The sequence below is a fragment of the Rhipicephalus microplus genome, chromosome 8 (genome assembly GCF_043290135.1).
Source record: "Rhipicephalus microplus isolate Deutch F79 chromosome 8, USDA_Rmic, whole genome shotgun sequence".
NCBI classification, from domain to species: Eukaryota; Metazoa; Arthropoda; class Arachnida; order Ixodida; family Ixodidae; genus Rhipicephalus; species Rhipicephalus microplus.
The window spans coordinates 108857915-108880634 of NC_134707.1; the positions used below are offsets into that span (position 1 = coordinate 108857915).

The following is a 22720-nucleotide window of genomic DNA, read 5'->3' on the forward strand; positions in this document are numbered from 1 at the left end:
AATGCGCGTGAAATCAGAAAAATCTGGGGCCTATTCTGTTCCTCATTTCTTTTCAGTTTGTTTTATTTTGGCGAGCGCCGCTTTGAGTCGCTGCCATAAGATTTCCAAGCGCACACGGCCTCGGGGCAAGATGGCGTCGCCTGCGCGGGCAACTTACACATGCATGAAAATGCGGCGAAGCGCTTCGATGATTGTCGCATGCGCAAACACACCTGTTTTCAAGGTCACCACTTTAGGATAGCGCGACTATGCTAATGCCAAGGCTGCAATGATTAGGCTTGCGAATTTTTCTTTTTTTTTTTTTTGCATATAGTGCTAAGGCGCACCACTTAAGCCCCGAGTATGTTGCCACTTGTGGTTTGAATTCTTGACGACTAGAAGAAAAAGTTATTAGCTTCTCGCCCACTCATGTTTTTTTATGCGTCTCCGGTTGCTGTCAAATGAATGTGCGTGGTTCCACACGACAGTGGCGGGGGAAGGGTGTGGGCTATGTTGAGCCCATCGCCTCACCTCTTTGCTCCTATTAAACCCATCGCTCCGAGGGCCTTACGATAGGAACGCACGGCGGAGACGTACTTATGGGTGGTAGCCCACCCTCCCCTATCGCACTAGCCTAGAGTCACTATTAAGCGTTTTTTGTTTTCACTTTCTTCGACAAAAACGTCTTGCTATGCTCATTTCCGACTCTGATGCGGACTCGCAAATATTTCCAAATCGGAAGCCGCGCATGTATCAAGTTCCACCACTTGGTCCTGTCGTTTTGTTTCCAAAAGCACACGATCACCCTACAGTGTGTCTCACTGAGTCATATGTTTATTAGTTACAGTTTTATTGGTTGCGCAGGCTGTTAAAGTGGCACTGCGCTTACCGTATTTTACAACTACTGCTTTATTCTGCAGGTACAGATACCGTATACTTTCCTGCCACTTCGTTTTCTTTGTTACCATCCTTCTTCTAAAGCAATTGTCGGCAGTGTAGAATGCAGGCACCGGCGTGCACAGTTGCCGATTTCTCGGCGTACAAGTGAAGGTATTTCTGTCTCACAAGGTCCACTTTGTACCGAGAATATCGGCTTCGATGCCAATCGTGACAGAGTGCCTGCGATGTGTCCTACTCCCAGTATTTTGGCCTCCTTCATATCTATTGCGATTACCTACACTTCATAAAGGCACTTCGTATTGCAGTACGCATTCCCTGTAGCCCGTTCAACAATCTTTCAAGACACGGCTCGGCTCTGCGCAGCATTTCCGTGGGCGTGCTTTGTAGCTTAGAGATTCTTCACGGCGTAGCTCAAACGACACTTTGAGCGACGCTATAGACCTGCAGGTGAATAGTAAAAAAAAAAAAAAGGTTGCCTCGCTTGTTTATTATATTCTTATTGCCGAACAATCAGCAGTATTTGCTTCCTTGCTACCTTCCTTTATTGCAAGCATCATAGAATGTTTTGAGACAAGTGATTCGCGAGCAATGTCTGTTAGATGGGACAGGCTGGTTAGCCGCGCCACACTATGGGATCATGCAAATTTTCCGCCTTCTTAATTTTTACTTGTTCTTGTACATGAAAATCAAAACAAAATGAAGTAAAAGGCATCCGTCGAGGTCCCTAATGACTGTCATCAGCACGTGACGTCAACGATGTTTTCTTAGGCGCCATGGATGCGAGTATGTTTGTAGTACTTCTAAATATTAGCGCCAACAAATACGGAGACGAAAGGATGAGACATAGACCACATGAGCGCATAAATCACACTACGTTTATTCGTGAACACACATGAATATATACCAACTCTAATGACAGTATTCTCACGACTTACTCTCTTACAAGTAGAGTGCTATCAAGCATCATACAAAAACAAGAAACGTATATAGTCAGCAACTGAACAAGTAAATGCGCCTGCGTAACTGGCTGCATCTCTTCCTTTTGTCTCCGTATTTTTTTGGAGCTAAGATTTCGACGTTATGCATATTTACCAACCCGCCCTACTCACCACACTCATCAGTCTACGTTTGTATTCGGTTTTTCTGTGAACTAAGAAAACCACATGTTGCGTAGTGTGCTGTAAAGTGGCCCCGCCTCTCACCAGAGGTTTCAATCATGCTGTAAGGAGATGCCCTGAAATGCGCTCGCCCACCCAACCTAACGTGTTCACGGGTGGGCAGAGCTTCAAGAGCGCCCATATGACACGCAGAGATCTTCGTAGATATACAGTATACATTTGTTTTTGCTGCTTCGCACAGCCGATTGGAATATTCTTTGCAATGTAGACAGCCACCGAACGTCCTAAAACGCACTGCACAAGTTGCATGCGGCTTAATGTTTGCAAAGTTTCGCGGCTAAGGTTGTTTGGTGAGAGCGGAGGTTACGGGGTGACGAATACTAAGCTCCGCTAAACTATGCACTGTTTGCGCATTGCCAACCGGCAACGTGCGTTTGCAGCTTTAAAAAAAATGGGAATGCAGTTAAGAATCCCTTTCGATCGATCTGGCACCGTCTCGGCTGGCGCCATTTTTTCTCATTTTATTTTTCACGCAACATCAGTCGATGTCCCTCGACGAACATTCCACCATTGCTACTGACTCGTGGACAACACATTCGCAGTGCTGGTTAGGCAACCCAGTTCGCGCGAAAACAGGAGGCTGTAACGTGCCTCCTGTTTTCGAACAACGAAAGGCTCAAACGAGTTACGTGTCCTGAATGTTGGGTGTCTTTGAATATCTCCTTTATTCAACAAATTTATCCCTATTTAACGTCAGCAAGCATGCAAAAAAAAAGCCTCAGTGCTCATCGCGAATGCAAGCGTCAAGTCGTAGAATTTTAATTTCTATCCCCTTGTACTGGTATGTAGTTTGCATGGAAATCGGGTTGTCCTGTTTTACATGCTTGTGAAAGGTCGATGTTTCTGTTGTTTTGACCTTTGAAACGTTCTTCGACACTTGGGATGACCACATTGGTTTTTTGTTTTCTTTACGTGGGCGAGACGGGAAAATATAAAAAGAAAAGACACGCTCAAGGCAGTGCATATGACATGTTTTTACCGAATATGATAAATCGCTAAACATTCATCACTTCCATTGTTAATGCGTTTTGAGTTGTCTAATAATTCGTCCTCGCGCATCCAATTGCCGACTTCGAAGCAGACTTGTTACAATGACTGCCACAGAGAGGCGTTTGTCTCGAGTTTGAACCACGTTCCAGGACACTAAGAAGCCTTCATTTCTGGAAAATCTGAGTAGAAGTCTTTGTAGCATCGAACTAGAAACGGGTAGTTGACACTGTTTTTTTTTTTCTTTTCATCACATATAGGCCTCCAATGTTTCGCTTTGCAATGCATGTTATTAACCCCTCTATTCTACCCTGTTTGATAGCCCATAGTGTTGGTACTTTATTTTTCGGGGATTACGAGGAGTTTCCGAGGCGTAGCTCACGTACGCCATTCATGCTCGCCTCTTCACTATGCAAACGAGCGAGAATGAAGCATGATGCGACGCGTTCCACCTGTACTGCCGCTCCTGGTTCATGGCTTTTTCGTGCTTCGTTCAGAAAACAACCTTGAAGTGTTTCCGTCATTGTACCAATAAAAATTTATATAAAAGAAGGGAGCATTGCGCAAGTTGTGGGCGTTGGTCAAGATTGAACATGTGCTCAGAAAGAAGGACTAATATAATGGTTTAGGTATGTATAAATACGTTATTATCAGGACGCTTTCTTTTTTCACTCATTCAAAAATACCTCAATTGGAGGCATCGCATTAATATACAACGCAAGCTTACAGTCGTTTCACGCACTCTAAGCGCGTCATCAACGCAATAATTATTGGTACTGTCACGTTACTCCTCTTTCACACTTTGATCTCACCCAAGCAAATCATGTGGCAATACAATGAACGACCTTTGAACGCCCATTCACATAGCATCAATTGGTACAGGGGAGGTCAAGATGTTCAATGCTGCCGTGCCATGCTATCCTACGGTATGGCAACCTAGGAAAATCCTGCTACCCTTTATGTTTGTGAAACGAACATTATCCTTCCCATCGAAATTCATTCATGCTCTTGTAATGCTGGTGATGCTGAACGGCCTGTATGAGGTATTCACACCAACCTAGGCCGTACCTCACACCTTCTTAACAACTGAAAAGTGTCCTGGGAGGCACTGTAGCAATGTGGCTAGCCCTATACTTGTTCTCACTTGCACCAATGATAATAAATGGAGCACTAACCTTTAATAATAACAAGTATACGTGGTCAGTGAGCGCATTTCTTCAATGCACATTGAAAAGTGTAGTAGTAGTAGTAGTAGTAGTAGTAGTAGTAGTAGTAGTAGTAGTAGTAGTAGTAGTAGTAGTAGTAGTAGTAGTAGTAGTAGTAGTAGTAGTAGTAGTAGTTGTTGTTGTTGTTGTTGTTGTTGTTGTTGTTGTTGTTGTTGTTGTTGTTGTTGTTGTTGTTGTTGTTGTTGTTGTATGTAACCACCGCTAGTTTATGATTGCTCAATATATGGCATTGTGTGTATATGTCATTGGGAATAATATGATGGTGTTAGTAGTTTTCACAGCATATCCACAAAGTGATTGAGCGTGAGTAGGGTGAAGCGTCCGTCCAGACGGATGGACACACGGACGCTTCACCCCACTCGTCCTCAATCACTTTTTGGATATGGTGTGATTTTTCAGGGCACATATATCAGCATATTTGCATGAAGTTCTAACCTCTAAAGTAACCTTCGGAGCTGCAGTTTAAAATGGCGCTTTGCTTTCGTCTCGTGCATAGAGGAACAGTTCTTCTAAAGTAAACTTGGCGAACCAAAGGTGCTGTTTTGTGGCTCGTGCTTGCCTTGACAAGGATTCAACACTGGGAGTTGTCGATTAGACATAAACCTGCGTGTGGACTTGTTTACCGAAAGCCCTGAATATGCCGGAGCCCTGCCTGCCTTACACTTTTCTATCTACTCTTGCCTCCACGTTGGCCACCACCCTTTCTTTTTAAAGACGATAGTCCTTCTTGGGATACTTCGACGCAAAAAAATTTGGTCTCTCTCTCTCTCTGTTGAGTTCTCTGTGTTTAGAAAAAAAGTGGTAAACAATTAGGAGTACACGGTTCTCTACTACGGGAGCGAGGAAAGCTGTCCCGTGCTAATTGGTACAGATTGTCATTCTATACTCTACATGTTGTGTTTAGAGAAAATAATCTCACGAATAGTGAACATATATTACAATCCAACAGAACATCGCGACGGAACGCAACATGCACAGACGCACCGAAAATTGCTACAAAATGATGTGCTTGTAAATGTGCAGTTCATGGTAAACAGAGAACACACAAATAAAACGTATATGTGTATATGTTACTTGTAAATATACAAGACATTTGCAATGGTATTTGTGCTAGTACTGAGCAAAAATGAACCTGACAGAACCATGCAGGCAGGCCTGAAAACAAGCTTGACACGTCTCTGACAGACGAAGACAAAAGTGTCGAAGGAATTCCTGCTCACCGAGAAACCACAATTCCTTGGACGAAACAGAAAGTAGTTGTTTGTACTGTCGGTCCACGATCAGAAAGAGAGTGTGGCGGCGGCGGCCTACTGCATCCGGCTCGCATCGATTGTGCCAAAGACAGTGAGCCCTAGCAGCAATGAGAAGACAGGAGAAGCGGCCTCGAGAACAATGCTCAGAAGAAACAAAGCGATTTGCCCCGAGGCCACGAAATCCAGCATGCACAGCACTACGGGAACCACGAGCAACGACGCATTGCCTCAAAGCATGCCGATTTCTTTCCCGTAGGGAGCAGGTTGGGCGTGTTGCTGAGTGGACCAGTCACCGCCTTTCGAGACGGTCACGAGTAGAAAGACCACCCCAACCCAGCCGCCACATAATCTCCGGAGGTGACCAGGCAGAAATGATGCCGTCAGCGGGGTCCAAGACGCACGACTAGAGCGGCTGCGGCGTGCCATAGGACGGAAACGACAAAGTGGCTTTTGTGTCAACGGTAGGATTGTCCAACACATCTACCCCAGGACAAGTCGACTGGATATGGTGAAAAATTGCGACAGCCGTTGCATATAACGAAGGAAGTGTTACTGATTGTGGGCACTGACTAAGATGCACGTTAGGAAATTAATACCGAAGGTGAGGGTCTAGAAAAATATATCCGAGATTTCGTGCGGGGGATTCCTCTCCTTGCACGAGGCGCAACAGGAAGCGCAGGGCCAATACCCAGTAGCATATGGACACCGAAGGGAAAGCAAAGCCTCCCTAGAAACGCTGCTGTCCGAACGACGCACGAGAGACAAACTCAGTGCCACCGGACCAAAAGAAGAAACACAAGGCAGACTGCAGTGGTCTTACAATACGCAAAGGTCAAAGGCAAAGGCAAAGGTGCAAAGGTTTATAGTCAAGTGTCTGAAGGAATCCCGTCTGGTCGGGGACAAACATAGTGCAAAGTAACAAAAACGTCGACCAAGGTGAAATACACAAAAGTTTAAAAGACGTTTCGGCTCCCCACAAAGGATAACAAGGCTCCCTACACGGGAGAACAAGGCTCCCGGGTGGGGAGCCGAAACGTCTTTTTATCTTTTGTGTATTTCACCTTGGTCGGCGTTTTCGTTACTTTGCAATAAGTAAAGGTGGTTGCACCACGTGAGAAAAGTAGCAAATGCGCCCACAAAACACAAAAGAAGCGGGAATTCGAAATCTCGTGCGTCCTCAACTTTTTGTATTACTTCGTCGAGAGCATTTAACCAAACGTAGTTACAGATGCCATAGTGATTGAATAGAATACGTGAAATTCGGAGAGACGCAGCCGGTTCAAGAAGGCAAGCGGAGCTAAGCCTGGAGTTTGGACAGCCGATGAACAAATACCTGGATTTGCAGAAGTTCAGTGCTGCACCTGAAATGACACGATTTTGAAAGAATAAACACAAGCTTTGGGAAAGACTATCTTCATCTGAAAGGAACAGCGTTATGTCGTCAGCAAAAACTGTAAACTTCACGGCACTGCAGTCCCCGAAAGCGCAAGACCCCGGACACGTAAGTCCGCTTCTAGAGCACACAAAAAAAATGGCTCAAGGCTGAGGACAAATAGAACAGGAGACAATGTGCATCTCTGACGGATCCCGAGTGTAATAAAGAAAGCAGGCCTTTCTCAATCATCCAGAACTAGCGTGCTTTCACTACCAGAGTGTGTATTTCTAATTAATTCGATAAACGAATGGGGAAAACCGAAGGTTGTGAGCACGTTTAAAGTATACGCGTGCTCTGGTCGGTCAAATGCTTTCTCTTGGTCCTATGACACAAGGAGACCACGCGCAGATCACAAAGGAGCATCCAAGCCATAGCTTTGATATGCTCCTTCATGTTAATTTTTTTTCTCGTATTTCTCTGATTTCGGAACTCCCTTCCCCGTACACTGCCTTATCTATAGACAAAGATAGGCGCAGTCGCTTTGATTGACAGTTACGGTGGCGTGGCCTGTCAGGGCTATTTTCACACTCTGATGTATCTATAAATGCTCAACGCGCAAAACATCGGTCGTTTAGCAGTCGCACAGCGTTTCCCTAAACGTCCGAGCCGCTGCAAATCACAGAAGCATTGCGCGGTCGCCACGGTCGCTGTTGAAAGAACTCGCGCTCTCCGCTACCCGTGCTTGACTGCACCTGGCACGAGAAACGTCTGCAGACGCGGCCTTTCATCAGGCCTACTCTCTCCGCTAGGCTGCTCGGCGTCTGGGGGGAGGTTAATCCGTTTTGAAAGCGCGCCTTCTTGAAAGTCACTGCCGGACTCGCGAAAGTGTCGCCACAGTCAATCACCGCTGTTGCAGACAACACGCTCGCTGCTATGGGCTTTCGCCAGTTACCTTAGTTCACCCCAGGAATGGATACCGCTTGCTGAATCGATTTGACACAAGGCAACTTTCAAGCCCCGGCAAACTCATTACCTCTTGGGGATTTCAGTGCGGCCCCAGCAGCGGATACCCATCTGCGACCTATAGGTGCGTAACTATAGGCCCTTCAACTCTTTGGCACGATACCTGTGTGTTTTGTTTTTCAGTTTTTTTTTCAGTATTAAAAACTTTCCATGGTCTGAATCCAGCGCTGTTGTTTACGTTAAGCTTATTTTTATTTTAGCAAATGCCAAGGAGGCCCAGTTGCTATGACGTGTTGAGGACATGATGGGTTTGATTCCCACCGCGTGATTCACCGATGTAGTACGTGACAGGCTGTTAGTGTCTTCGTTTGATGGACTGCTTTCTGCAGTATTTTCGCATATGGGCACGACATGTTTGCAGCTGACTTCAACACTAGAATGATTAGGATGTCCACACGCATAAAATGCCGATATCTTACGTTATTGAATTTGCCAAGTACTCTAAGGCAATAATACGCATTATCGTCTGATAGTTCTGAGTATTATTTTGTTTAACAAAGAAGTCGAGGCCTACATTTACACAATATTTCGCCCTATAGTGTCAAAGAAACGTCATAATTGTGTTTTCTCATTGATTTGCCATCGGATTTTTATTCGATGTAAAGTAGTAAAGCAACGAAGGGCAAACTCATCAGTATCTTGAAAGGTGCTAAAGTCATTGAAACGTAGGGGAAATAATGCGCTGAATTTTGTGATTGACACATTTAAGCGTTCGTCCAACCAACATTCATCATACCCTTTTCATTGAATTTGTTTCAATATATGTAAATAAGTTCCCAATATCCAAGTGAAATAATTTTGTGTAGAATTATATAACATGAATTAGGATATGCGTCAAATCAAGCCTCACAAATAGTGAAAATCAGGCGTGGAAAAAAAATGAAATCGAGCAACTTCATCGGACATTATGCCCTCATCTTTCCAAGGCATGCATTCTCCTTTGCGCTGTTCTGTGCAATACCGGCTTCGTCGTGTGATTCATTTCCGAGTATCTGACTATTTCTCTCAGCTCACTTGCAAAAACTGTTTGCCCACTTGTAGTATCGGCCTCGTTGCCATCGGACAAAAGCCCAAGCGGTATACACTGTCGAATGAGTAATCCTGCTTCTAAGTAATTAAGTTTGACGGTGACTTGAAGAAATGCAAAAGAAGTGCTGCCATACTACTGGCTCTGTCTCCAGACCAGAGCTCAAGCGTGTTTCTGTCCAGCACACTAAGGGAGGCGATATTGCTCCTGCTAACCGCATGCCACTAACTGCGAGGACATTCAAGAGTGAACGATGGCAGTAGTTGCGGTATTTCAATGAAGGGATCTTCCTAATGCGTTTCTTGCAGAGTTCTGATCAATTATAGGTCACAGTCATTTTCGGCAGATTAGGGTCAAACGCTGAGAAAAAACTCGCTGGTATAAAGAAACGACAACAGTTCTTAACACGTGTAATTTATTAGCTGATGTTGAATCTTTCCATTTGGAGGTTCAAAAGCGTAGAAGAGAGAAGTGTATGGTCTACACTATGTAAGACGTACGAACAAAGCTGGGGGAATTTGGTGAGAAGACCTTAGACAGTGTCAGCATGTAGTCAGCACCCTTATAGGGAAGTCGAATTTGTTTGTTCGTTGCCTAAAATATCTTGGCTCATCCCCACAAGGGGGATTAGCCGCACTGTACCTTATAAAAAACTTCAAAACCATACCACTTTACAAAAAAGACAGAGATAAAGAAACCATACAAGTAAGAGACGTAACGCACATAAAGAAGTAATAAAAAGACAACATATCGATGGAGTGAATGATGACGAGTGGGGCGATGCGACCATCCATCCGTCCATCCATCTGTCTGTCTGTCCGTCCATCTGTGCGTTTTCGTGTCTGTATGTCCGACCATCCGTCTGTCCGCTCCTATCACACTGGAGCCCGCGTTGAATGGCCGGACTGACGGACGGACGCTTTGCCTCAGTTATCATCACTCACTTAGTGTGCATGCTGTGAATTTCCTTTTATATCAGTGCCGTCTATGCTCTTTAGTCGTCAATTATACGAAAACCACCGATGACATCTAGTGATATCATTTCCAAGGATATTGTAGACAAAACACCGCCTAGTGAGCTGTTATTAAAACTAGAGGTGGCTATATACATACTACATACAAGCGAAGGAGGGAACGACCCACAGCATAAGAAGCTTTGCCCTTAAAAGGCAAAATAGACAAAAAAGGCAGGATTAGAATATAGTAAAAGAAGGGAAATAAATGAATTGTATCGATCAGGTGGTACCACTAGCACTATATTCTTTCGATTGCCTGAATTAATTTATGTAACACGGACAGAACAGCACTGTGGCCCTTACCCAACTTAATGGCCCGAAACGATAACAAGGTAGATGTAATAAATACTAATCCCAGCATACCAATCGCCCTTTCAAGAAACATTCGGCTGAGTGAATCAAAAGCTCAATTTGTGCGTTCTGCTGGTAGGCGAAGAAGACGACGTCGACCCTCCCATGTGTGTTCGCCTGTGTGACATGTGAGTTCTTATCTTTCTAAGTACGTGTATACCCCTTTTCTACGGTGTGTTGTGTATTCAGAGAGCGATGAAAACTAGAGTATCTGTGGTAGTATCACAGATCAAAAGAGGTCAACATACTGGCTAAATATGGACACAGGTCTTATCAAACTGTAAGCTACGATTATGTGTAAGCTAGAAATGCGCTTGTTTCACACTTACGATACCAAAAACACAAGTCACATGAACTTAACTTGAAACCAAGTTCGCACCCTTCGTTTATATCAACCTTGCGTAATAAGGGCAAGCCAATGAACCACGCAGGGTTCCGCATAGGGCACACACAGTTTACGAGCCCTTCTCCTCAACAAGAAATAAACAGGACCAAACCACGAACCCTTTATGTGGAACAAGGGTCTGTCATGCGAGGCGTGAAAACGCGGCCGTTTTGGTGCGTAACGAGATCAGCTGGCGTTGCGTCCTTTGCTGAATCAGTTGAACCAGGCGAAAACAAGATGGGTGGGGGGGGGGGGGGGGGCGTGCTGCGGTCTTGCAAATTACCAGTTGTCAACTTGTACCACGTGTGGGAGCCCCGTAATTACGGCGCCATACCAGCCCGCGCACAGCGGCGTGAACGATGTCGCTTCAGGTCTTTCATTTTTCGTGTTTCGCCCACTGAAGTTGCTCTCCGTCCACTTATTATGCCTTTTTTTTTTTGCTCTGTTCAGTCTTCAATAAGTGCTTTGTAAACACAGAATATTTCTGAAGCGAAATAGCGCTTTTCATTCTAATCGTGTAAAGTTGTTTCAGAAATATTTATGGTATGCTTATGATGTTCAAAATGCGAGCACTGCGATATGCGCAGTAGATGATGATAATAATGATGATATCTTCTTCCCAAGTGTTCATTGATTGATTGATTGATTGATTGATTGATTGATTGATTGATTGATTGATTGATTGATTTGTGGGGTTTAACGTCCCAGAACCACCATATGATTATGAGAGACGCCGTAGTGGAGGGCTCCGGAAATTTCGACCACCTGGGGTTCTCTAACGTGCACTCAAATCTGAGTACACGGGCCTACAACATTTCCGCCTCCATCGGAAATGCAGCCGCTGCAGCCGAGATTTGATCCCGCGACGACCTGCGGGTCAGCAGCCGAGTACCTTAGCCACTACACCACCGCGGTGGGGCTTCTTCCCAAGTGTGATGGGCCGAAAACCAGGCAGCATGATGCTAAATGTAGAGGCATATGACATGAAAAATAAAATTCAAATTTAGCTTTAAAATCGAACATCGATTAATTAAAGGTACAAAACGAGCAAGCGTTCAGTGATAAGATTGAATTGATGACAAACAACGTGATGATATTGATGCTGATATCTGTTGTCAAGTTATATAAACAATTTAATTCGAAAGTGGATTTGGAACCAATAGTGGGAAGAAAGAATAAGCACACATGCTGATATTTTTGTTTAATTGATGTAATTAAATAGAGCACAGCAGAGAACCCTGGGACTATAACCTAATGAAGGTCACACGTTTTAAAATTACCGCAAGATTTATTGCTTATGCTATTCAGTGAAATGGAGAAATACGCTATCTTGTTCTCTCATTACAAAGACGCGACAGCATAAAAACAAATTGCCTCTTGTTTCAATTTCACCGTAAAACTGCCACAATGAGGTAGCCTTGAGCTGAATTTTGTCGTTACAAAGTCGTAACATTTGAAAGGGCGATATACAAATATCGCAGAAGAAGAACATTGGAGAAGCGCTACTTTCTACTAAAATTTTGAATTCGTGGTGATGCCAAATATTTACGTGTAGCCGTGGCTCAGTTTTTCTGCCATTCCACTGGAGAGAAAGAGAAGTCGAGAAAACTAAACAGCATAAGAACAACAATTTATTGAAAAAAAGACACACTGTCTCGAGGCAGAGTCCACTCGTGCTCAGTAGTGTTCAGAGTGCAAGTACTGGCAAGAGACAAAGTGATGCAAAGTTTATGACACATCCACTCTATTGCATCAGATAATGTGTGCCAAAACGCGCACTGTGTGACTACACCGTGAGCACATTCTCAAAAGAGAAGCTGCTTAATTATCCAGGCATTCAAAGTGTATATTTAATTGTGTGTTTTAATTGGCGAAAGAAACTACGAATCAACACCTTGCTTGTTGGAAGTTGCAAAGAGCTAAGAATTGATTTGGTGCTCACGTAGACTCTGCTTGGGTGTTCGTATACAACGCACTTGAGAATAGAGATTCAACATACAATGATCCCTTTGCGATTCTACAAGGAAGAGAACTGGAAGCATGGCGACTGGGCAAAATCACGTCCTTGCAGCTTTCTGAGGTCGTGGGAATTTTGGGCACTTTATATTCCGCGCTTACTGATGCGTGGAAAATTTTTGAAATCTTCTCCGTGATACCTTTGTACACATTCCATACAGGTCTTTCTACTGATAATAAAACATTATTAAGAGTAATAGTTATAGAAATAACAATAATATTAACAATAACAAGAATAAGCTTAAAGATGCATTTTTACAGCAGGCAAAAAAAAAGAAACCTTTGACGTGGAAGACGAAATCAATGTTGAGAAAATATTCGTGCTAAATGAGTCTAACTTCATCACAACTTGGCATAGACTATGCGAATAAACATTTGTATCGAAATATTACAAATGAAATTTGGACGTTTGCAGTTTAACCTTGGCACTGCTGTTTAACGTGCAATTTAAAGTGCAAATAATGTGGCTCATCAGACCGAATTACGCTTTTAAATGCAAGAGACTTTACATGGATCTTTCTTTCATACACAATTGCTTCAATAGGTGAGAAAAAAAGCTGCGCTTGAAACTACAAAACAGTTTCCGGAATTCTGATTCGTTTGATTGATTGATATGCGGGGTTTAACGTCCCAAAACCACCGTATTGATTACTAGAAACGCCGTAGTGAAGGGCTCCAGAAATTTCGGCCACCCGCGGTTCTTTTCCGGAATTCCGAGAAGTCGGTACACTCGGATCTCACGTACAGATTTCTTCTCGACAGTCGTCAGGATTACGTCGTCGCATACCTTGATTCACGCGAACAGCTGATTCGATGTGATACCACGTCATAAACGGCAATGTTCACTTCGCGTAGGAGCACTGCTGATAGCAATCGTTTGCAAAACAAAGCCAGAACGTCGAAATAAGCTGTTTCAATTGTGCACGTCGCTTCGTGGCCCACGCGAAAATGAAACGCCATTTGCCTTCTTGAAGCAACGGTTGGCTTCGTACGTCTGTTCACATACAGATTGATGCTGTTCTGGGGTAATAAACCGTGGGAAAATTTATTCATCAGGTGGCTATCTGAACTGGTATTTACAAGCGTATCAGCACTGTTATGATGTTGCATGTAGACACTATCTGAAATCAGTACTATTACTGCAACTAACCTTACTTACTTTTCTAGTGAGACGGAGCGCCTAAATTATTCCCCAAAACACGAATCTAAATAACGTGATGAAAAATGAGCAACTACACACAAGAAAATTTAGCGAAAAAGAAAAGAGCTAGACATCGCCCCTGGTTAGGCTCGAACCTCCAACTTTCCGGTTGACAGCAGAACGCGCTAGCTGATCGCGCCACGGCAACCCCCCTTTTTTTTCTTTATTGCAGGTCTCAGACAATGTACATAAACACATGTTACAAAATATACAAATATGTTTTCTCACTTACACACGCACACACACGCACACACACACAAACGCTATCAGTCCCACTTGGACTGGTGTTGTCTACCTGAAATGCAAATACGCTGTCGTATACGTTCCAGAAGTGCGACATGATTGTGAGGCACGCTGCAGAGTATGGCCACCTCGCATTTTTTAACCGGCTGCACATGTGTTGTCTTTCGATTCACCCTCATCGGAGTGCGGCTACCAAGGCTGAGAATCGAACCCATCTTCGAAGTAAGCAGCGCGACACCATAACGAACCTCATCAAAGCGTGTATGCGCTAGAGCGTAAGCACCGCGTTGGGCATTCTCCTGAAGAAAACAAAGCTTAGTTTTTATTGTTTTACTATGAATATCATCGATGCTGCTTCCGTCATTTTTTTTTTCAAACATGAGACAAGCGAAAAATTGGCCCCGTATCTGCATGTCTCAATGCTAATGTCGTCGAAAGACGATAGTCTTGCGTGTAGAGAGAGTGAACAAAACTTTTGAAGTTCTTCGCGAGGGTATTGCGCGGTGAATTCTGCGCGGTGAATTGTATTCTGGAAGTTCTGCGTTACAGAGTCTCGATCCGTGCAGCGAAGCCGAAGAAACACGTTAGACACGAGGGCCATCTGGCAGTTATCTTAGAAAACGAAGAAAGGCGTGCGCACCCGCAGACCCGCGGAGAAAGATGCGCGCTTGTCTTGGAGGCGACAAGGCGTAGAACGCAAAGCGACGGGCAGGTGCCGCCACCAAGTCGTCTTAGCAAAGCGTTGGAAACATTTGCGTTTTTGAGCATAGCGTTGCACTGTCAGCGCAGCCTGATAAACGCTATGGCCTTTAGAAGTACTTGTGTGTGCCTTCTCTAGTATAAAGGCACAGATACAAAACATCGAGGTGTTGTTATGGTGCCTCAGACATGCGCAATGGTTGCTTTTTAATTGACAATTGCACAAGTATGAACGCGAAAACTTGAGCAATATTGGTGGCCGCTGCGGATGGGGTTGGCCGTTTGTGGTATCGTTTAGTGCCGTTAGGAAGAACATTACCACGGACAAATAGACAAATATACAGACAGACAGGTAAACAGACAGACCATATTTTTTGCGTCGGAGGTCCCCAAGAAAGACTATCGTCTATAATGGTAAACGCTGGCAGTGCAACGCCCTTCGAAACAAGTGCGTGTTATGTATACGCGCGCCACAGCAGATTCAATGAGTTCATGCCGTGAAGTCATGCAAGCCTACCACCAGGCGGCGCCACTCCAACTTACCGGGTCTAATACTTGAAGGGTTAAGGGTCGATGCAATTTTTCCTGGGAAAAATGGTTTCGTTCAATCCATCACGCTCGCAACCAATGCGCCGTAAGGTACGGCATACACAAGACCGACCGCATTCACTGCCTCCTTGAGGCGTGCGAAATCGGTGCCGCGAAGCCCTGGACGCAGACCGCGTAGCGTGTTAATGCACTTCCCCTCGCGCCGTTATTACCGGGTTCGGGGCAGTGAACCCCGCCGCTAAGACCAAGCCGCAGAATGGGACACCGTGTTACGAGACGCGGTCATGGCCGTCACGGCTCGCCGGTGCATCGGCCGCCGCGGCACGGCGAATATCGCTGACGCAAATGTTGCCCACTCCGCACCGCTACCGTCGAAACCGCTGAGAGAGCGACGATGAGTGTCCGACGCCTATTTTTCCGCTCTTGCGACAGGGGCGCTACGGCGCGTGAAGTGCCGGTCGTTGTCATGAGGTGGCGGTAAAGGTCGCAGTGCCGCAATGGTTAACGGAGGTTGAGCGCGCTATTTGCACACTACCGCATCGTATCTCATTTTGTTTTTGGCGCCATTGTCTTGTGTCTCTCGTGACGAGCGACAGCTTAGTAGTCGGTGTTGAAGGCAAGAAATGCTAGGTCGGCTGACGTGGTGCAATCAGATGAATCCTTGTAGAGGCCGTTTATGGTGCGCTCAGCTCGCTTGGTCAATGCATGCCATTTTTACTTAACAGGTGCGCGTTATCAACACCTCGTAAACAGTTCAATAACAGTTCCCCAAACCTTGAGGATACTCTCAAGAGAAACAATAATATTTCCTAAAGGTTTAGGGGTAGGTAATCGAATCAATGTTAAAAGTGCCATTTTTAAGTTTCCCGCTGAAAGCTCCGATGGGGACGTCAGAAATTCAAAACCTTTTTTTTTTTTCTGCATTCTGAACTCTTTGGCTCAACGACATTTTCGGAAACTTGGTGTGTCTAATCCCTGGCTCCACCGAAAGGACATGTAGTCCACTTTTACCTATCAGAAACTGCGTAGGCCCTACAAGACGCATTCGAAATCTATGACGTCAAAGTCACTGTTGCGGGAACTGCAAAGTCCTGTCGGCTACCGCTTTTTTTTTTTTTTTGCGCGCTTTCTTTCTTCTCAAGCATTTTCTTGCGCCAAGGGTGGCGCATTTGGTGCTCTGAGGAAATAATCGACAAATAAGAGAAGAATCGTTTGTCTTCCTCAAAATACGAGCAGAAATCCGCGGTATTACATTTTCGCCATCGCCTAAGCAAGCCCCTCATCTTTTGACGGCATAAACGTTTAACGCTATTATTAACGCTGTTATTATTAACGCTAGAGGAGAGGGCCCATGTGCTCAGATTTGGGTGCACGTTAAACAACCGCAATTTGTAGAAATTTTCGGAGCCCTCCACTACGGCGTGTATCATAATCATATGGTGGTTTTGGGACGTTAAACCCACTTATCAATCAATCAATCAATCAATCAATCAATCTGAAGGAGAAGGTAAGAGCGTATGCAGAGCTTTACATGCGCAATTTCATTGGGTTGTCTTCACTACGCATGCCTCATAAACTAACCAATGGCTTGCTTTCTATAATAACGTACGAACTCAAGTTGCACCGCAAACTGATTAGCATTGATCTCGTTGATCACCCAAGCGCGATTCACTTGCCTACGGTTTCAAGGAGGGCTAACACTGTTCGAAAACACAAGCTCTGCACTCCGCGTAGTTTTCTTATCAGGTCCCACCTGAAATGGGAGCTGTACAGCCAGAAAACTACACGAAAAAAATCTAGTGTGCTAGCTATAAGAACAAATCATGCGGGACACGATTAAGGCTGATATACCCGACGAAATTAAGTACGTGGGGTTCTAAATTCTGAAACTTTCTAACATTGCAATGGAAAGTGTTAGCAACTGCTTTCAAGTAACAATATTATATCGCATTAGTTGGCACTATTAAGGTAATACCAAGTGATTAGGGTGCTAGTATCTGTGGTGCTTTTGGCGACTTCGCAGTATACAACACCATAATTATTAAAGAAGTTATCTTCAAGAAACACAGACACAAAAAGAAGAGACAGGATAAAATAAACGACGATAATTCGTCAACTTTCGATGGGAGAAAAATTCCAGAGGCCCCTGTAATGTGCGATCTGAGTCCACTTCAAAGAATGCTCTGTCTTCTAATTTCCCCGGTGGCTTTGATTAGGGCGGCCCTTATAGCCTTTTGTTTGCTCAGATGGTAAACTCCACAAACCCTATAATACTCCTCCGGCTCTCCTATTAGTGCACACATCGGGGTGCCGCATTGCGTAAATGAGTGAATAAACCAATCAGTAAATAAACAAATCAGTAATTGAATAAATAAATAAATAAATAAATAAATAAATAAATAAATAAATAAATAAATAAAAATCACGTACTTCTTAATAAGAGTTAACCCGCCGAACTCAAACGTGCAGCCCGCTGTGCTTATCACTCGGTTAATCACGACAGTTCCTTTAAACGTTTGAAAATTATTGATCATGTATAGAAGCATAGAAATCACAAATAGTGCTTGCTGCCTTTCAGTTCTTTTCTTCATTGTTAGCGGACTAGCAATGAATAGTCTGATTTGCCCCATTGTGGCAGCACGTTTTCACGTACGAAGGAGAGACGGATTTTGGTTTTGCCGAGACGTGTACAGTTTCAGTATAATAATTAGAGCACGTAAACCGGTTTTCTGCTTTTTTTTAAATTCTTGCGCAAGCAACATCACACAACGAGTAAAATGTTGATACGGGCAAACGGCCGGTATGTCCCACCTCGCTGCTTATTGGACCACGACTGCGGCCATCGGGAGTTGACAGTGCGGTGGAGAGGAAGATCTTTTACACTGCGGCTCTCAGTAGTAAACGGGAGTAGTGTTCTCTCGCCAGAAACTGACCCCATTGGTCAGCGGAGCGCCGGCGAAAGCTGCGCAACCAGCGGCGGTGATACCAGGCGTGCATAGAGCAACTACATGGTGCTGAGACGCAGCGTGTCTCACGCGATTCGCGCCGCGTGGCGGTGACCGTGTCACGAAATCCTCGGCAAGGGCTGTAAGGAGGTGTGTGCGCGTGAAGGAGTGGCGTCTTTGCCATTTCCACACGCTCGTCCCAGCCGAAGAAGTATGCGAAGAAGATGAAAACGATCGAGGCCCAGGCTGTTGGGATTACTAGTCGACGAGATGCACGGAGGCACTGGAATAGTTCGGCAAGAAATGTAGGGCCTATTCGCATTTGCCAAATAACTTTAGTGCCCCCCGCGGACTGTGACTCAGACTCACCAAATCGTTTCCCCAACTGGACTCACTTAGACAACGATTCACTAAATGTTTTTATCTCAACCGAACTCGCTCCGTCTCCCTCTCACCTATTAGCGTGCATACGGGGGGAGGACATAGGGGGGGGGGGGGGCGCACCGCCCCTGGCTACGTACATCAGACACCTAAAAAGGCGAGGAGCGCTAATTCAGCCCAGTTCATACATTTATTACATAGAGGCGCGCTGCGGCGAAGCTCAGACCACTCTGAAAGAGAACCCAGCGCATGCTTAGGCACCAGAATAATACACACCTATACTCGCTGAGACTCAGACTAACGGCTCAGACTGACGGCTCAGAACGAGTCAACTTATGAATGTGTTTGTCGACGTACGGGCCACTCGGGGGTACGAGCCCAAGCGATGGGGCTGTTACACTGTCGAGTGTCCGTTAGGATGGCACCTTGTGTTTATATACACCAATTTACATCATGTGCATGCACTGCTCAGCATTTCTTAAAGTTGCGGAACAACGAACAAGACAAGAAAACATTTGGCAGAACCCACGCACTGTGGGGACTGATATCATGCGAGACCATCAGCGTGTAGCTGCTAATACCACACTTTGAACCAGGTCTTCTTATGCGGATCGACGTATAATGCGTAATCTGACAGTCATGTGCGTAGCGTGGGCTTGCTGAGCACGTTCACTGCACTTGGAGCGTAAAGGGTAACTCATTGAGCGAAGTAACACTGGTAGGCAAATTACAACACAGACGTCACTTTCATTGAAACCAAGATTGAAAACCGTATCCCGGCTGTGGCGGCTGCATTTCCGATGGAGGCGGAAATGTTGTAGGCCCGTGTACTCAGATTTGGGTGCACGTTAAAAAACCCCAGGTGGTCAAAATTTCCGGAGCCCTCCACTACGGCCTCTCTCATAATCATATGGTGGTTTTGGGACGTTAAACCCCACAAATGTAATCTAAGATTGAAAACCGTTCTTTAGCGCATTTTTGCGCGGACGGGAAACGCTTTTCATATCGTATATAGGAGTACACGTAAGAGTTTTTGTGTTACACTAAAACTGCAGACTGTACCGAACCGTATCCCTCATGCTTAACCCACACAAAGTGTCTTATAAAGTTCTTAATCTCTATTTTCGCTGTCCTGGTCTAACGGAAACTGCGAAATATGCGAAGCGCATAGCATCGGCCATGTTATGCGGCTGCAGCAAACACGTCACGGTGGGAAAGGGTTTCACTACGTACGTGAACTGGACGTAAAGTTTTTTCATATCACCTGGCAGTCTCTTTCGGCATAGAGTCATACCTTCCTTAACCAGCCTGTGAGGAGGCATGAATAGATAGATAAATAGATAGATAGATAGATAGATAGATAGATAGATAGATAGATAGATAGATAGATAGATAGATAGATAGATAGATAGATAGATAGATAGATAGATAGATAGATAGATAGATAGATAGATAGATAGATAGATAGATAGATAGATAGATAGATAGATAGATAGATAGATAGATAGATAGATAGATAGATAGATAGATAGATAGATAGATAGATAGATAGATAGATAGATAGATAGATAGATAGATAGATAGATAGATAGATAGATAGATAGATAGATAGATAGATAGATAGATAGATAGATAGATAGATAGATAGATAGATGAAGACGTCATGAAGAAAATAAAGAAATCCATAAGTCAATAAAAAATATAGGTAAACTTACAAATAAAAAACGAAATAACAATTTTAGCTTATCAAGAAAGCAGAATGACTTAATGAACCAATCAATCAATCAATCAATCAATTACTGCGCTACACTGCTTTGGTGGACATGCCCGTTCAAAGAGTGAAATAGCCAATACATTTTACCACTTCCTCCTTGTTTGCACTCTTCAATTTCATGCACTCCTCACCCACAGTTTTTTACGCTACCCGCATCTCATGTGGTGGAAAGCGTGTGCACGCGGATGGCGAGGACGGGCAGCAGGGGATGTGGTTACGCTCCAGTTCCGTGGGGCACCTCAGCTGGATGCAGTTTCGCTTTAGGCATTTCGATGCCTTGACACGCCAGGTGGCGCTTCATGGTGATGATATAGTGCTTCGTGGAGATCATATAGTGCTAATGACCGACAAGGAAGATTTGCAGAGATTGATGGACATCTGCGGTAATGAGAAAGATAGGTTAGATTTCAGATTCAGTAAGGAAAAATCAGCAGTCATGATTTTTAATGGCAATGAAGGTAGTGAGCTTAGAATACAGGAGTTCACGTTAGAGATAACAGATAAATACAAATATCTGGGCGTATGCATAAGCAATGGGGCCGAGTACTTAAGGGAACACGAAATATACGTGACGACTAAAGGTAACAGAAAATGCAGTGGTAATGAAAAACAGGGCACTGTGGAATTACAATAGGTATGATGTTGAGAGAGGAATACAGAAAGGCGCCATGGTTCCTGGACTGACGTTCGGCAATGCGGTCTTGTGCATGAGATCAGAAGTTCAAGCAAGATTAGAAATTAAGCAACGTGGAATAGGTAGGCTTGGCTTAGGAGCTCACGGGAATACACCAAATCAGGGAGTACAAGGTGATATGGGATGGACATCATTTGAGGGCAGGGAAGCTAGCAGCAAGATAAAATTTGAGAAGCGATTGAGAGAAATAGGGGAGGCGCGTTGGGCTAGGAAGGTATTCAGCTACTTGTACATAAAGAATGCTGATACAAAATGGAGGAAGCGAACCAGAAAATTGACTGGTAAATACTTAGAAAACAGCAGGGGCCAAACCAAAAATAATTATCGGGTAAGAAGAAGGTGAAGGAAGCTGAGACCGATATGTGGAGAATTGGAATGACTAGGAAGTCCGCACTAGAGGTCTACCAAATTTTTAAGCAGGAAATTGCCAAGGAAAGGGTATATGATAATAGTCGGGGTAGTTCTCTACTGTTTGAGGCCAGGACGGGAGTATTGCGAACAAAGACATATCGGGCCAAATACGAAGTGGTAGACACAGTATGCAGTGCATGTGGAGAGGAAGAAGAAACTGCCGAACACTTGATAATGTTCTGTAAAGGGCTTCACCCTGTAGTTCAGGTTGATGGCGCAGAGTTTTTCAAAGCACTGGAGTTCAGGGAGAGTGAGGGCAAAATAGACTTTAAGCGGGTAGAATTAACTAGAACGAGGTTATCTGATCGGTGGCTAAATTCAAGGCACGAGTGAAAATTGAACCCTTCGCTGCAAAGTACGAATCCTCAGCCTCACTATTTAAAAAAAGTCTAGTTTTTGGTTCATTAAGTATAACGGCTTGGTGGCTCTAGCCACCGCCCGACCTAAAGGGTACAGCCATATCCATCCATCCATCCATCCATCCATCCATCCATCCATCCATCCATCCATCCATCCATCCATCCATCCATCCATCCATCCATCCATCCATCCATCCATCCATCCATCCATCCATCCATCCATCCATCCATTTTCAAAATGAAGGAGGGAAAGGGTGTGGCAGCTGGCCTCGCACATATGCGAAACCCTAGGCCAAGATCTGCAGGATCCTTTCTGTCAGTGGTCTTGAATCCACGTGGCGGAGCTTGGCTTCCGTACCACGTCGTTGAGTCTGGTATGATTGACAGTGGCATAGAATGTATTCAAGTGTTCTATGCCGCACTGCTTGCCACTCCTCTATGGTTCTTGCCACGGGGAGAGAGATAAATGCTGCGCACTCTATTTTCACCAATGCAGACAGCCATCACGTTGAGATCGACATGTAGTCCCCGAAAGTCAGAGTCATGAATGAATATTTCACCTTCCACGGATATTACTAAATGATGTATATATTTTCCGTGACAGTTCTTGCATTGAAGTTTGCGAAAAGAGTTTTCGCTACATGATACTCTCAAAGAAACACAATCCGAAGACTTTAGGCAAGATATTGGGCCACGTAACTTCTCTTGTGTCCAGCCTTGGTGTTGTGTTTTCCGTCAGAGTGTTTGT

General features: G+C 44.5%; 1 protein-coding gene across 5 annotated transcripts in view; it reads left to right on the top strand.

The window, feature by feature from the left end:
• LOC119163914 (prestin) overlaps positions 1-22720 on the top strand; it is a 280268-nt gene that overhangs the window by 102996 nt on the left and 154552 nt on the right. Inside the window, exon 1 of one of the 5 annotated variants that reach the window (XM_075872471.1) lies at positions 7736-7985. The exons of the other annotated variants lie outside the window; for them this stretch is intronic. The gene's annotated coding sequence lies outside the window, so the exon portion shown is untranslated. Of the gene's footprint in view, positions 1-7735; positions 7986-22720 lie in introns of those variants that run through there. 5 annotated transcript variants of the gene reach the window in all.